General features: G+C 41.9%; 1 protein-coding gene and 1 non-coding gene across 3 annotated transcripts in view; both read left to right on the forward strand.

Annotated features, from left to right (window-relative positions):
* asic1b (acid-sensing (proton-gated) ion channel 1b) overlaps window positions 1–17,551 on the forward strand; it is a 383,533-nt gene that overhangs the window by 272,851 nt on the left and 93,131 nt on the right. The window lies entirely within an intron of this gene.
* Window positions 1,322–1,397, forward strand: trnav-uac (transfer RNA valine (anticodon UAC)). Its single transcript has one exon. It is a non-coding gene; the product is annotated as a tRNA-Val (tRNA).

The following is a 17,551-nucleotide window of genomic DNA, read 5'->3' on the forward strand; positions in this document are numbered from 1 at the left end:
GGAATGTTTTCCTGCCACACGTTAGGTCCCTTTATACCCATTGAGAAAGCTTTGAATGCCGCACCTTGTCGAATTCATTCCCCCCAATAATTCAGGCTGTTCTGGAGGCAAAGGGGGGGGTCTGACCCAGTACTAGATAGGTGTACCTAAAGAACTGGCCACTTAGTGTATATCGAAGTGTTCTCTCTACAAGCCGCTATGTATCCCATGCAGGGCTGGGTAGGTTACATTCTTAATGTAATCCCTTACAGTTACTAGTTACCTACTAGTTGTAATCAGTAACGTAACTTTTGGATTACACAAATTCAGTAACGTAATCTGATTACATTAGAAGAAGACAAACAAGGAATATTACCGATTGATTGACATAAATCAATGTTAGAGTTTATGTAGCTGGCCATTTGTGGATGATGCATTTTACGTTATGGGTTATATAGGCTTCTAACTCATTACTTTCTACTTCAATACAGATAATTAAATAATTAGGCTTCATATTAAAAACCAAGTCTGTCAGATTTCCAGTCATTCCAATTAATTAAATACCCCTTGATCTTCAAGAATAGGACTTGGAAATATTGAAATATAGATAGATTAGTCTAATTGTTTTACCTACAAAATAACCAGAAAAACAAAGAACTTATTGGCCTACTCTGTTGTTTATGTTGTTGTCATGGACAACTGATTGGGCTCACTGCTTCGAAACATGGTTGAAAAATAAACGCTGCTCTCATGGAATGGCATGCTTTGAGCACTACCGAAAAGTGCTATTTGCATGACGTGAATAATGAATGCCATGTGCTGCATAGACCTATAGGTTATAGAACTATTGTTTATGTTGCTGACACCATAGAATTAGGAATTACATTACTGACTGAATTTAATAGGATCTCTATGGGTGCCATTTTGATATCACCATAAGTCTATCAAAAGTGTGCGAGTTTAAGCATATGTCCAATAGGCCTTTGGAGTTTTTTGGTGAATCAGCACTAATTAGATTGAGCAATAAAAGCCATACTCGTGGTCTTCTTTAAATAAACCTCTTTTTGACTGTATCTGTGGAGCACAATACCATGGAGGAGTTTAGAAGGGAGGACCTCCCTGAAACGTTTTCTATAGAGACTGGGATCCACACTATGTCTATGCAGCTGTTGGAAGAGAGCGTTTTTCATTCGCTGTCTTCTGGTTGCATAAACACTGATTGATAGGCAGCTTAGCTTAAATTTCTTCAATTCAACCATTATTGGGTTAAAATATTCATATGTGAACAGCCATCTCCAACAACCACAATAATTGAGAGAGCAGCAGTGTAATTCACACTGCTGGTCCTGGGTGGCTCAGTTGGTAGAGCATGGTGTTTACAACGCCAGGGTTGTGGGTTCGATTCCCACGGGGGACCAGTACGGAGAAAAAAAATGTATGAAATGTATGCATTCTGTACTGTAAGTTGCTCTGGATAAGAGCGTCTGCTAAATTACTAAAATGTCAATGTAATTGAGAGAGCAGCAGTGTGATTCACATCATTGAGAGAGCAGCAGTGTGATTCACATCATTGAGAGAGCAGCAGTGTGATTCACATCATTGAGAGAGCAGCAGTGTGATTCACATCATTGAGAGAGCAGCAGTGTGATTCACATCATTGAGAGAGCAGCAGTGTGATTCACATCATTGCTATGTAGCTTTCAATAAAAGACCTGAGCGATATCCGTATCGCCCGTAGGCTACACCACTGGTTCCCAACTCCAGTCCTCCAGTATCCCCAACACTGGTTCCCAACTCCAGTCCTCCAGTACCCCAACACTGGTTCCCAACTCCAGTCCTCCAGTACCCCAACAGTGGTTCCCAACTCCAGTCCTCCAGTACCCCCAATAGTGGTTCCCAACTCCAGTCCTCCAGTACCCCCAATAGTGGTTCCCAACTCCAGTCCTCCAGTAGCCCAACAATGGTTCCCAACTCCAGTCCTCCAGTATCCCCAACACTGGTTCCCAACTCCAGTCCTCCAGTACCCCCAACAGTGGTTCCCAACTCCAGTCCTCCAGTAGCCCAACAATGGTTCCCAACTCCAGTCCTCCAGTATCCCCAACACTGGTTCCCAACTCCAGTCCTCCAGTACCCCCAATAGTGGTTCCCAACTCCAGTCCTCCAGTACCCCAACAATGGTTCCCAACTCCAGTCAACTGGAGGACTGGTTCCCAACTCCAGTCCTCCAGTTCCCCCAACACTGGTTCCCAACTCCAGTCCTCCAGTTCCCCCAACAGTGGTTCCCAACTCCAGTCCTCCAGTGGTTCCCAACTCTCCAATCAAATGCATTTGGTGTGTCATATAGTAGTCTCTGACTTGGTGTCAGACTCACTCAGGTGGAGCAAACTTAAACTAGCACTTTCTTTCAAAGCTGAATTGAATGTCATTGAAAAAAACAGAAAGTTGGCATAATGTATTTTTTCACAAAACATCCTTTCTGAATTTAAAATTATTCCAAGAGGTAATCATAGCATTTTTCAAAAGTATCTGTAATCTGATTACAATATTTTAGCTAGTAACATAGCAGATTACAGTTACAGTTTTTTGTAATCAGTTACATGTCATCCCCAACTCCCCAACCCTGAGTGGTGAAACTGAGCATTTCAGTTTGGATTCTATTGCTTCAATACAATACCTCCCAAACTCTAAATTCTAAAGGCTAAAGTCAAAACTCTGAACTCTAAAGTCCAAACTCTGAAGTCCAAACTCTGAAGTCTAAACTCTGAACTCTAAACTCTAAACTCTAAAGTCTGAACTCTAAAGTCTTCGACAAACATCGGAGTCCTTGCACTGTATTAAAATCATGGTTGTAATGATGTCAATTCAACCCGTTTTGAAATGACGTTAAATGGCAGTCAGGCTAGGATGTGTCTCTGGTGAAAGGAGGTGTGCTATATAGGGAATATGGTGTCATTTGAGGCTGGTCTATTGATTGAATTCAGTCTTCAGTCTTCACTGGCTGCTTTCTCCCCAGGACTCGACAGAGGTCACTGTAGTCCCCATGGAGAGACTGAGGCACGGTGCGTCTGGCCTTCCAATGATCTGAAATGTTAGAACAGCCTGGACCAGTTACATATTCTGGATTCTGAACTGATGATTACTGTTGGAAATCAATTCCAAGTGTACAAATGGATTATATTTGTTTTAATTGCTCACCTATTCAGAGTTGGTAAGTTGAACAAAATGTTGTCTGAAGCTATGGATCTTTGGAATATATTTGGCCCTAATAACAATTTGTATGTATGATCTCTTTGTAATAATTAGTCAAATCTTTGGTAAGACAGGCAGTTAAATTGACTGTATGATAGCTGTCACACTTGTCATGTCTCTATTTCAACACTAGAGGACACTGTTTTATAAGTAAAGATTTGGCTCTTGAAGAACTAAGGTACAAAGCATTATTCCTTATGGAAGGAATCACTATTTCTATCTTGTTACAACTCTTAAATGTGTATTGAATAGTTTACAATTATATTGTTAACATCAAGATGTGAACCAGTGACAATATCAAAAGTTGGCCTAAGATTAGGCTGTCCGTGAATTTATATCCGTTTCCTATCTTCAGAGTTCCTGAATGTTTAGAAAAACTATTTTGGTTTCAATCAGATAGCACGTTTTCAAAAGCAGGAGTGACTCAAGGTGTTTTATTGTCATAATCAATAGAAGAGTCTTAATTAAAGTCCTATTTTCTTTGTACTGTTCCTCAGTCTTTCTCTGGATGCTTAGAAGGCTCTCTGTATCCCGTGGTTACAGGATGTTCGTCACTCATGCTCCGATGATTAACTGACGTTTTCAGAAACACCCCTTTAATCAACTCACACATCACTCTTCCTATCGAGAGATTACAAACATGAACACACACACACACACACACACTCACACCTCACACATCGCTCTTCCTATCGAGAGATTACAAACATGAACACACACACACACCTCACACATCGCTCTTCCTATCGAGAGATTACAAACATGAACACACACACACCTCACACATCGCTCTTCCTATCGAGAGATTACAAACATGAACACACACACACACCTCACACACACACACACACACACACACACACACACACACACACACACACACACACACCGCTCTTCCTATCGAGAGATTACAAACATGAACACACACACACACACACCTCACACATCGCTCTTCCTATCGAGAGATTACAAACATGAACACACACACACACCTCACACACACACACACACACACACACCACTCTTCCTATCGAGAGATTACAAACATGAACACACACACACACACCTCACACACACACACACACACACACACACACACACACACACACACACACACACACACACACACACACACACACACACACACACACACACACACACACACACACACACACACACACACACACACACATTACTCATCCTATCGGGAGATTGCATGTGCTGGATAAGAGGTAGCCTATCGAAAACCATCATCATGTAAACTGTCTTTTCACAGTCCCCAAATCGAGAACAAATTCAAGAAAGTATTATATAGAGCCCTTATTGCATGGAACTCCGTTCCATCTCACATTGCTCAAATAAACAGCAAACCTGCTTTCAGAAAACAGATAAAGCAACACCTCACAGCACAACGCCTCTCTCCTATTTGACCTAGATAGTTTGTTTGTATGTATTGATATGTAGACTACGTGTGCCTTTTTTAAAGATGTAGTTCTGTACTTCATCTGCTCTTGTCTATTAATGTTCTGTATTATGTCATGTTTCATGTTTAGTGTGGAGCCCAGGAAGAGTAGCTGCTGCTTTTGTAATAGCTAATGGGGATCCTAATAAATACCTTTATACCTAACCATGAGATCAAGAGGATATTAACCACAGGTAATTATTATCACCCGCAACCCGCACACACACACACACACACACACACACACACACACACACACACACCCACACCCACACACACACACACACACACCCACACCCACACCCACACACAATAAACCCCTTTAGCTTTAATACATTACTAATACATCCTGACACAAACACTAATTAGTCATCAAACTAGTCAAATCAATTAGCTCGTCTCTCGCCTGTCTCCTCTTTATTCAGATGAATGGTGAGTCATAATGGTATAATGAGGAGAAATCCACCCGTATTGGCTCATTTAGAACTGAATAAGACACATGTGTCAGAGAAGATGCCAACAGCCACTTATCAGCCAGCTTGTTAAGCTTCCAGTTATTATCTAGTGTTCTAATGGGACCATCCCACTGTTACATTGAGACAGACTGATGTGTTATAATGGGACCATCCCACTGTTACACTGAGACAGACTGATGTGTTATAATAGGACCATCGTACTGTTACACTGAGACAGACTGATGTGTTATAATGGGACTGTTACACTGAGACAGACTGATGTGTTATAATGGGACTGTTACACTGAGACAGACTGATGTGTTCTAATGGGACCATCGTACTGTTACACTGAGACAGACTGATGTGTTATAATGGGTCCATCGTACTGTTACACTGAGACAGACTGATGTGTTATAATGGGACCATCACACTGTTACACTGAGACAGACTGATGTGTTATAATGGGACCATCCCACTGTTACACTGAGACAGACTGATGTGTTATAATGGGACTGTTACACTGTTACACTGAGACAGACTGATGTGTTATAATGGGACCATCCCACTGTTACACTGAGACAGACTGATGTGTTATAATGGGTCCATCCCACTGTTACACTGAGACAGACTGATGTGTTATAATGGGACTGTTACATTGAGACAGACTGATGTGTTATAATGGGACCATCCCACTGTTACACTGAGACAGACTGATGTGTTCTAATGGGACCATCCCACTGTTACACTGAGACAGACTGATGTGTTATAATGGGACTGTTACACTGAGACAGACTGATGTGTTATAATGGGTCCATCCCACTGTTACACTGAGACAGACTGATGTGTTATAATGGGACTGTTACATTGAGACAGACTGATGTGTTATAATGGGACCATCCCACTGTTACATTGAGACAGACTGATGTGTTATAATGGGACCATCGTACTGTTACACTGAGACAGACTGATGTGTTATAATGGGACCATCGTACTGTTACACTGAGACAGACTGATGTGTTATAATGGGACCATCGTACTGTTACACTGAGACAGACTGATGTGTTATAATGGGACCATCGTACTGTTACACTGAGACAGACTGATGTGTTATAATGGGTCCATCCCACTGTTACACTGAGACAGACTGATGTGTTATAATGGGACCATCGCACTGTTACACTGAGACAGACTGATGTGTTATAATGGGTCCATCCCACTGTTACACTGAGACAGACTGATGTGTTATAATGGGACTGTTACATTGAGACAGACTGATGTGTTATAATGGGACCATCCCACTGTTACACTGAGACAGACTGATGTGTTATAATGGGACCATCGTACTGTTACACTGAGACAGACTGATGTGTTATAATGGGACCATCCCACTGTTACACTGAGACAGACTGATGTGTTATAATGGGACCATCGTACTGTTACACTGAGACAGACTGATGTGTTATAATGGGAACTGTTACACTGAGACAGACTGATGTGTTATAATGGAACCATCGTACTGTTACACTGAGACAGACTGATGTGTTATAATGGAACCATTCCACTGTTACACTGAGACAGACTGATGTGTTATAATGGAACCATCGTACTGTTACACTGAGACAGACTGATATGTTATAATGGGACCATCGTACTGTTACACTGAGACAGACTGATGTGTTATAATGGGACCATCCCACTGTTACACTGAGACAGACTGATGTGTTATAATGGAACCATCGTACTGTTACACTGAGACAGACTGATGTGTTATAATGGAACCATTCCACTGTTACACTGAGACAGACTGATGTGTTATAATGGAACCATCGTACTGTTACACTGAGACAGACTGATGTGTTATAATGGGACCATCGTACTGTTACACTGAGACAGACTGATGTGTTATAATGGGTCCATCCCACTGTTACACTGAGACAGACTGATGTGTTATAATGGGACTGTTACACTGTTACACTGAGACAGACTGATGTGTTATAATGGGACCATCGTACTGTTACACTGAGACAGACTGATGTGTTATAATGGGACTGTTACATTGAGACAGACTGATGTGTTATAATGGGACCATCCCACTGTTACACTGAGACAGACTGATGTGTTATAATGGGACCATCGTACTGTTACACTGAGACAGACTGATGTGTTATAATGGGACCATCCCACTGTTACACTGAGACAGACTGATGTGTTATAATGGGACCATCGTACTGTTACACTGAGACAGACTGATGTGTTATAATGGGACCATCCCACTGTTACACTGAGACAGACTGATGTGTTATAATGGAACCATCGTACTGTTACACTGAGACAGACTGATGTGTTATAATGGGACCATCCCACTGTTACACTGAGACAGACTGATGTGTTATAATGGGACCATCGTACTGTTACACTGAGACAGACTGATGTGTTATAATGGGACCATCCCACTGTTACACTGAGACAGACTGATGTGTTATAATGGGACCATCGTACTGTTACACTGAGACAGACTGATGTGTTATAATGGGACCATCCCACTGTTACACTGAGACAGACTGATGTGTTATAATGGGACTGTTACACTGAGACAGACTGATGTGTTATAATGGGACCATCGCACTGTTACACTGAGACAGACTGATGTGTTATAATGGGACCATCGTACTGTTACACTGAGACAGACTGATGTGTTATAATGGGACCATCCCACTGTTACACTGAGACAGACTGATGTGTTATAATGGGACCATCGTACTGTTACACTGAGACAGACTGATGTGTTATAATGGGACCATCCCACTGTTACACTGAGACAGACTGATGTGTTATAATGGAACCATCGTACTGTTACACTGAGACAGACTGATGTGTTATAATGGAACCATCCCACTGTTACACTGAGACAGACTGATGTGTTATAATGGGACCATCCCACTGTTACACTGAGACAGACTGATGTGTTATAATGGGACCATCCCACTGTTACACTGAGACAGACTGATGTGTTATAATGGGACCATCGTACTGTTACACTGAGACAGACTGATGTGTTATAATGGGACCATCCCACTGTTACACTGAGACAGACTGATGTGTTATAATGGGACCATCCCACTGTTACACTGAGACAGACTGATGTGTTATAATGGAACCATCGTACTGTTACACTGAGACAGACTGATGTGTTATAATGGGACCATCGTACTGTTACACTGAGACAGACTGATGTGTTATAATGGGACCATCCCACTGTTACACTGAGACAGACTGTGTTATAATGGAACCATCGTACTGTTACACTGAGACAGACTGATGTGTTATAATGGGACCATCCCACTGTTACACTGAGACAGACTGATGTGTTATAATAGGACCATCGTACTGTTACACTGAGACAGACTGATGTGTTATAATGGGACCATCCCACTGTTACACTGAGACAGACTGATGTGTTATAATGGAACCATCGTACTGTTACACTGAGACAGACTGATGTGTTATAATGGGACCATCCCACTGTTACACTGAGACAGACTGATGTGTTATAATGGGACCATCGTACTGTTACACTGAGACAGACTGATGTGTTATAATGGGACCATCCCACTGTTACACTGAGACAGACTGATGTGTTATAATGGGACCATCCCACTGTTACACTGAGACAGACTGATGTGTTATAATGGAACCATCGTACTGTTACACTGAGACAGACTGATGTGTTATAATGGGACCATCCCACTGTTACACTGAGACAGACTGATGTGTTATAATGGGACCATCGTACTGTTACACTGAGACAGACTGATGTGTTATAATGGGACCATCCCACTGTTACACTGAGACAGACTGATGTGTTCTAATGGGACCATCCCACTGTTACACTGAGACAGACTGATGTGTTATAATGGGACACACTGTTACACTGAGACAGACTGATGTGTTATAATGGGACCATCGCACTGTTACACTGAGACAGACTGATGTGTTATAATGGGACCATCCCACTGTTACATTGAGACAGACTGATGTGTTATAATGGGACTGTTACACTGAGACAGACTGATGTGTTATAATGGGACCATCCCACTGTTACACTGAGACAGACTGATGTGTTATAATGGGACCATCGCACTGTTACACTGAGACAGACTGATGTGTTATAATGGGACCATCCCACTGTTACACTGAGACAGACTGATGTGTTATAATGGGACCATCGCACTGTTACACTGAGACAGACTGATGTGTTATAATGGAACCATCGTACTGTTACACTGAGACAGACTGATGTGTTATAATGGGACTGTTACACTGAGACAGACTGATGTGTTATAATGGGACCATCCCACTGTTACACTGAGACAGACTGATGTGTTATAATGGGACCATCGTACTGTTACACTGAGACAGACTGATGTGTTATAATGGGACCAACCCACTGTTACACTGAGACAGACTGATGTGTTATAATGGGACCATCCCACTGTTACACTGAGACAGACTGATGTGTTATAATGGGACCATCGTACTGTTACACTGAGACAGACTGATGTGTTCTAATGGGACCATCGTACTGTTACACTGAGACAGACTGATGTGTTATAATGGGACCATCCCACTGTTACACTGAGACAGACTGATGTGTTATAATGGGACCATCGTACTGTTACACTGAGACAGACTGATGTGTTATAATGGGACCATCCCACTGTTACACTGAGACAGACTGATGTGTTATAATGGGACCATCCCACTGTTACACTGAGACAGACTGATGTGTTATAATGGGACCATCGTACTGTTACACTGAGACAGACTGATGTGTTATAATGGGACTGTTACACTGAGACAGACTGATGTGTTATAATGGGACTGTTACACTGAGACAGACTGATGTGTTATAATGGGACCATCGTACTGTTACACTGAGACAGACTGATGTGTTATAATGGGACCATCCCACTGTTACACTGAGACAGACTGATGTGTTATAATGGGACCATCGCACTGTTACACTGAGACAGACTGATGTGTTATAATGGGACCATCGTACTGTTACACTGAGACAGACTGATGTGTTATAATGGGACCATCCCACTGTTACACTGAGACAGACTGATGTGTTATAATGGGACCATCGCACTGTTACACTGAGACAGACTGATGTGTTATAATGGAACCATCGCACTGTTACACTGAGACAGACTGATGTGTTATAATGGGACATCGTACTGTTACACTGAGACAGACTGATGTGTTATAATGGGACCATCCCACTGTTACACTGAGACAGACTGATGTGTTATAATGGAACCATCGTACTGTTACACTGAGACAGACTGATGTGTTATAATGGGACCATCCCACTGTTACACTGAGACAGACTGATGTGTTATAATGGGACCATCGCACTGTTACACTGAGACAGACTGATGTGTTCTAATGGGACCATCCCACTGTTACACTGAGACAGACTGATGTGTTATAATGGGACTGTTACACTGAGACAGACTGATGTGTTCTAATGGGACCATCCCACTGTTACACTGAGACAGACTGATGTGTTATAATGGGACCATCGTACTGTTACACTGAGACAGACTGATGTGTTATAATGGGACCATCCCACTGTTACACTGAGACAGACTGATGTGTTATAATGGGACCATCCCACTGTTACACTGAGACAGACTGATGTGTTATAATGGGACCATCGTACTGTTACACTGAGACAGACTGATGTGTTCTAATGGGACCATCGTACTGTTACACTGAGACAGACTGATGTGTTATAATGGGACCATCCCACTGTTACACTGAGACAGACTGATGTGTTATAATGGGACTGTTACACTGAGACAGACTGATGTGTTATAATGGGACCATCGTACTGTTACACTGAGACAGACTGATGTGTTATAATGGGACCATCCCACTGTTACACTGAGACAGACTGATGTGTTATAATGGGACCCACTGTTACACTGAGACAGACTGATGTGTTATAATGGGACCATCGTACTGTTACACTGAGACAGACTGATGTGTTATAATGGGACCATCCCACTGTTACACTGAGACAGACTGATGTGTTCTAATGGGACCATCCCACTGTTACACTGAGACAGACTGATGTGTTATAATGGGACCATCGTACTGTTACACTGAGACAGACTGATGTGTTATAATGGGACCATCGCACTGTTACACTGAGACAGACTGATGTGTTATAATGGGACCATCGCACTGTTACACTGAGACAGACTGATGTGTTATAATGGGACCATCGTACTGTTACACTGAGACAGACTGATGTGTTATAATGGGTCCATCGTACTGTTACACTGAGACAGACTGATGTGTTCTAATGGGACCATCCCACTGTTACACTGAGACAGACTGATGTGTTCTAATGGGACCATCCCACTGTTACACTGAGACAGACTGATGTGTTATAATGGGACTGTTACACTGAGACAGACTGATGTGTTATAATGGGACCATCATGGATTCAATATATTTTAACCAATTCAATGTATATCTTCTATGTTTTAATCTAACACCATGCCCAGACGCACGCAAATTGATTTTGTCCCCCACACCAAACGCGATCACAACACGCAGGTTGAAATATCAAAACAAACTCTGAACCAATTATATTAATTTGGGGACGGGTCGAAAAGCATTAAACATTTATGGCAATTTAGCTAGCTAGCTTGCAGTTGCTAGTTAATTTGTCCTATTTAGCTAGCTTGCTGTTGCGAGCTAATTTGTCCTGGGATATAAACATTGAGTTGTTATTTTACCTGAAATGCACAAGGTCCTCTACTCTGACAATTAATCCACACATAAAACGGCCAACCGAATCGTTTCTAGTCATCTCTCTTCCTTCCAGGCTTTTTCTTCTTTGGACTTTATATGGTGATTGGCATCTTACTTTCATAGTTACCATGGCAACCAACCGACCTCAGTTCATCTTTTAATCACCCACGTGGGTATAACCAATGAGGAGATGGCACGTGGGTATCTGCGAGCAGTGTGGTCAGCAGGTAAGAATTGCTCAGATTAAGTGGCTCAGGGCCTCTAAATTTCAATTGGCTTCTTGATTATTCTGTATTTTCTGTGTTTCTGTATTGCTGTTCTGAATATGGATTCTAATCTTAATATTACATTTGACACAAAAAATGTTTTATTCATACGAAATAACTTTCCAAAACATCCAAAGTCACTTTACATAATACATTCATCAATATATATTCTTTGTGCCTGTATTGTTGTAGAAGGGGTTTGCCACCCCTCTGTGTAATTTGCGTGCGTGTGCGCATATGTATGTGTGTGCCTGGTTGTTTTACTGTGGGTCAGCAAGGGCTTGGCTTCTGGGCAGAAAGGCTGTAGCATCAGCAGGATACTGTAGGAGGACAGTCATCCCCTACGAGAGAGAGAGAGAGAGAGAGAGAGAGAGTGTGTGTGTGTGTGTGTGTGTGTGTGTGTGTGTGTGTGTGTGTGTGTGTGTGTGTGTGTGTGTGTGTGTGTGTGTGTGTGTGTGTGTGTTTAGCCCGGCCCATGTCTGAGCACAGTAGAAGCGCCATCACATTGGCAGTGATTACCAGTCGTCAGATTTGCATCAGCTGTGCTTATGGACCTGTGAGCTTGAATATCATTATCACATTCTATAATCTGCCAGTTCATCTACAACCAGAACCTGTCTGTGAAACAGCCAGAACACAGCCAGAACCTGTCTCTGAAACAGCCAGAATACAACCAGAACCTGTCTCTGAAACAGCCAGAATACAGCCAGAACCTGTCTCTGAAACAGCCAGAATACAGCCAGAACCTGTCTCTGAAACAGCCAGAACACAACCAGAACCTGTCTCTGAAACAGCCAGAATACAGCCAGAACCTGTCTCTGAAACAGCCAGAACACAACCAGAACCTGTCTCTGAAACAGCCAGAATACAGCCAGAACCTGTCTCTGAAACAGCCAGAACACAGCCAGAACCTGTCTCTGAAACAGCCAGAATACAGCCAGAACCTGTCTCTGAAACAGCCAGAACACAACCAGAACCTGTCTCTGAAACAGCCAGAATACAACCAGAACCTGTCTCTGAAACAGCCAGAATACAACCAGAACCTGTCTCTGAAACAGCCAGAATACAGCCAGAACCTGTCTCTGAAACAGCCAGAACACAACCAGAACCTGTCTCTGAAACAGCCAGAATACAACCAGAACCTGTCTCTGAAACAGCCAGAATACAGCCAGAACCTGTCTGTGAAAACAGTCAGAACACAGGCAGAACCTGTCTCTGAAACAGCCAGAATACAGCCAGAACCTGTCTGTGAAAACAGTCAGAACACAGGCAGAATACAGCCGGAACACAAACCATCAAAAAACGGTCAGAAAACCATCAGAAAACAGTCAGAAAACAACCTACATGTATGCCAAGACAGACACAACAAGTCCCTGGTACAGACAGAGTCTGTATCCCAAATGGCACCCTGTTCCCTACATAGTGCACTACTTTTGACCAGAGTCCATAAAGCCATGGTTGAAAGTAGTGCCCTACATAGGAAATATGGTGCTATTTGGGATGTAGCCAGAGACACAGCCAATGCCAAGATGACACAACAAGTCCCGGGTACTGATAGAGACAAAGCCAGAGAAACGAACACTGCACAAAGCCAGAGAAACTAACACTGTACAAGGCCAGAGAAACTAACACTGCACAAAGCCAGAGAAACTAACACTGCACAAAGCCAGAGAAACTAACACTGCACAAAGCCAGAGAAACTAACACTGTACAAGGCCAGAGAAACTAACACTGCACAAAGCCAGAGAAACTAACACTGCACAAAGCCAGAGAAACTAACACTGCACAAAGCCAGAGAAACTAACACTGTACAAGGCCAGAGAAACTAACACTGCACAAAGCCAGAGAAACTAACACTGCACAAAGCCAGAGAAACTAACACTGCACAAAGCCAGAGAAACTAACACTGTACAAGGCCAGAGAAACTAACACTGCACAAAGCCAGAGAAACTAACACTGCACAAAGCCAGAGAAACTAACACTGTACAAAGCCAGAGAAACTAACACTGTACAAAGCCAGAGAAACTAACACTGTACAAAGCCAGAGAAACTAACACTGTACAATAATTTTCTCCTGGGAGGAGAACAATAAACTCTATATTCTATTCTTCTATTGTAATTTAGAGACACAGACAGAGCCTTTATATTCTGTAGAGAATATTCTATTGTAATTTAGAGATACAGACAGAGCCTTTATATTCTGTAGAGAGTATTCTATTCTAATTTAGAGATACAGACAGAGCCTTTATATTCTGTAGAGAATATTCTATTCTAATTTAGAGATACAGACAGAGCCTTTATATTCTGTAGAGAATATTCTATTCTAATTTAGAGATACAGACAGAGCCTTTATATTCTGTAGAGAATATTCTATTCTAATTTAGACACAGACAGAGCCTTTATATTCTGTAGAGAGTATTCTATTCTAATTTAGAGACTTATTAACATGTATACAGGACAGACACTTGTTGTCTGACAGATCTACAGGATGTGCTTTGTTTAGCACAGTATTACATGTTCTGTACCAGAGGCTGTCAAACTATGATACTTACTTCCTCTATGAAGCCATCTGAGAGAGAGAGAGACAGAGAGAGAGAGAGAGAGAGAGAGAGAGAGAGAGAGAGAGAGAGAGAGAGATAAAACAATAAAAACACCTGTTCTTTCCATGACACACTGACCAGGTGAATCCAGGTGAAAGCTATGATCCCTTGTTGATGTCGCTTGTTAAATCCACTTCAATCAGTGTAGATGAAGGGGAGGAGACAGGTTAAAGAAGGATTTTTAAGCCTTGAGACATGGATTGTGTATGTGTGTCATTCAGAGGGTGAATGAGCAAGACAAAAAAATGTAAGTGCCTTTGAACGGGTTATGGTGGTAGGTTCCTGGTTTGTGTCAAGAACTTCAACTCTGATGGGTTTTTCACACTCAATAGTTTACGGTGTGTATCAAGAATGGTCCACCACCCAAAGGACATCCAGCTAACAGTGGAAGGTGTTCCTAATGTTTGGTGTACTCAGTGTATATATCCTTTGAAATTGTTGCATGTTGCGTTTATATTATAAACGCAACATGCAACAATTTCAAAGAGTTATATTTTATATAAGGATATCAGTCAATTGAAATAGATTCATTAGGCCCAACTCGATGGATTTCACATGACTGGAAATACAGATAATAATCTGTTGTTCACAGATATCTTAGAAAAAAGTAGGGGCGTGGATCAGAAAAACCAGTCAGTATCTGGTGTGACCACAGTTTGACTCATGCAGTACGACACATCTTCGCATAGAGTTGATCAGGCAGTTGATTGTGGCCTGTGAAATGTCCTCTTCAATGGCTGTGAGAAGTTTCTGGATATTGGCGAGAACTGGAACATGCTGTCGTACAGGTCGATCCAGAGCATTCCAAACATGTTCAATGGGTGACATGTCTGGTGATGCAGGCCATGGAAGAACTGGGACATTTTTAGCTTCCAGGAATTGTGTACAGATCCTCGCGACACAGGGTCATGCATTATCATGCTGAAACACGAGGTTATGGCGGCAGATGAATGGCACGACAATGGGCCTCAGGATCTCGTTACGGTATCTCTGTGCATTCAAATTACCATCGATAAAATGCAATTGTGTTCATTGTCAAAACTCTGTGGTATTGTGTTGGGTGACAAGACTGCACATTTTAGAGTGGCCTTTTATTGTCCCCAGCACAAGGTGCACCTGTGGTCATATGTTTCTCAGTTGGTAGAGCATGGTGCTTTCAACGTCAGGGTCGTGGGTTTGATTCCCAAGGGGACCAGTATGAAAATGTATACACTCAACTGTAAGTTGCTCTGGATAAGAGCGTCTGCTAAACAACTAAAAAGTAATGATCATGCTGTTTAATCAGCTTCTTGATATGCCACACCTGTCAGGGGGATTGTCTTGGCAAAGGAGAAATGCTCACTAACAGGAATGTAAACAAATTTGTACACAAAATGTGAGAAATAAGCTTTTTGTGCTTATGGAACAGTTCTTGGATCTTTTATTTCAGCTCATGAAACATGTGACCAACACTTTACATGTTGCATTTATATTTTTGTTCAGTGTATATATACAGTGTGTATATGTATATATATAAGAGAGAGAGAGAGAGAGAGAGAAAATATCAGATATGCAAATAATTGGCAAAAGATCTGAACTGGGCTGGCTGATGACCACTTCACAAACATTTAATTTGTCCGAACGACCTTAATTCCAGACTCATATCTCTCTCTCTCTCTCTCTCTCAATTCAATTCAAATGGTTTTATTGGCACGGAAAGTGTTACCACATACATTTCCAAAGCAAACATATAGACACATATCAAATCAAAGATGACACAGAAAGATAATAATAGGAAAAATAATAGAAACACACAGGTAACAATGTTATTGGTCTGGTTGGTCGTTCCACTGGCTGTTCTTACAGGGGTGGCAGGAAGTTACATATTCTGCAGCTATTATGGCACCGGGGTTTTTCTCCGACTCCATTTAGGATTTTCTCTGTTTTTCTTTCAAAATCTTTGTATTTGTTTTAAATATTAGGAAGGACTTTTTTTTAAAGTTATTGTTTTCATACCTTGTCAGGATATTCGGGTGAATTGTTAGGACATTGGGGTCCTGATAAGGAAGGAAAACAAACACAAACAAACAAACAAACACACACACCACTAACTCTATTTCCAGGGACCATTACACCCAGGAGTCAAATTAAATTGCATAAAGCAAATTGGCCAGTGTTACCTAGTGCTGTTGATTCAGGTGTTAAATGAACTCTCAATGGTGTTAATAACCAGAGTAAAACATTACCATTAAAACCACGCCCATCATTATCATATTTCCCAGCATGCTCTACTGCAGATGTGTGCTCTAAATACACCCGTTACTGAAATGGTTGTTCCAGTTTAAATGGTTTAGGTAGTCTCTTGACAGCCATTCTGTACATTTTGGCAGTCTCGCAACCAGCAGTGCCAATAGGTTTCTGCAGGCTAATAGGGTTGGCGGTAAGATGGCGGACGGAAAAAAGTGGAGCATATTATGTGTATGGAGTGGGGGACTGCACAAACCTGGAAGATCTGCTGAAGGAGAAGATGGCTGATGGGAAAAACAGGAGAAAAGTGGAATATTCTTTTAGTGAATATGGAGGATCACACAGAACTTTTGGAAGAGCTACAGGAGGAAATTGAACCGCTGAGTTTGGACATGATAAAGAAGGATCTGGTCCAGTAGGAGTGACATTTTTGGAGAACGTGGACCCTTGCCTTTTGGAAGATCCATTTGAGGTTTCAGGGTG

Source organism: Salmo salar, chromosome ssa22 (assembly GCF_905237065.1).
Source record: "Salmo salar chromosome ssa22, Ssal_v3.1, whole genome shotgun sequence".
Taxonomy (NCBI): Eukaryota; Metazoa; Chordata; class Actinopteri; order Salmoniformes; family Salmonidae; genus Salmo; species Salmo salar.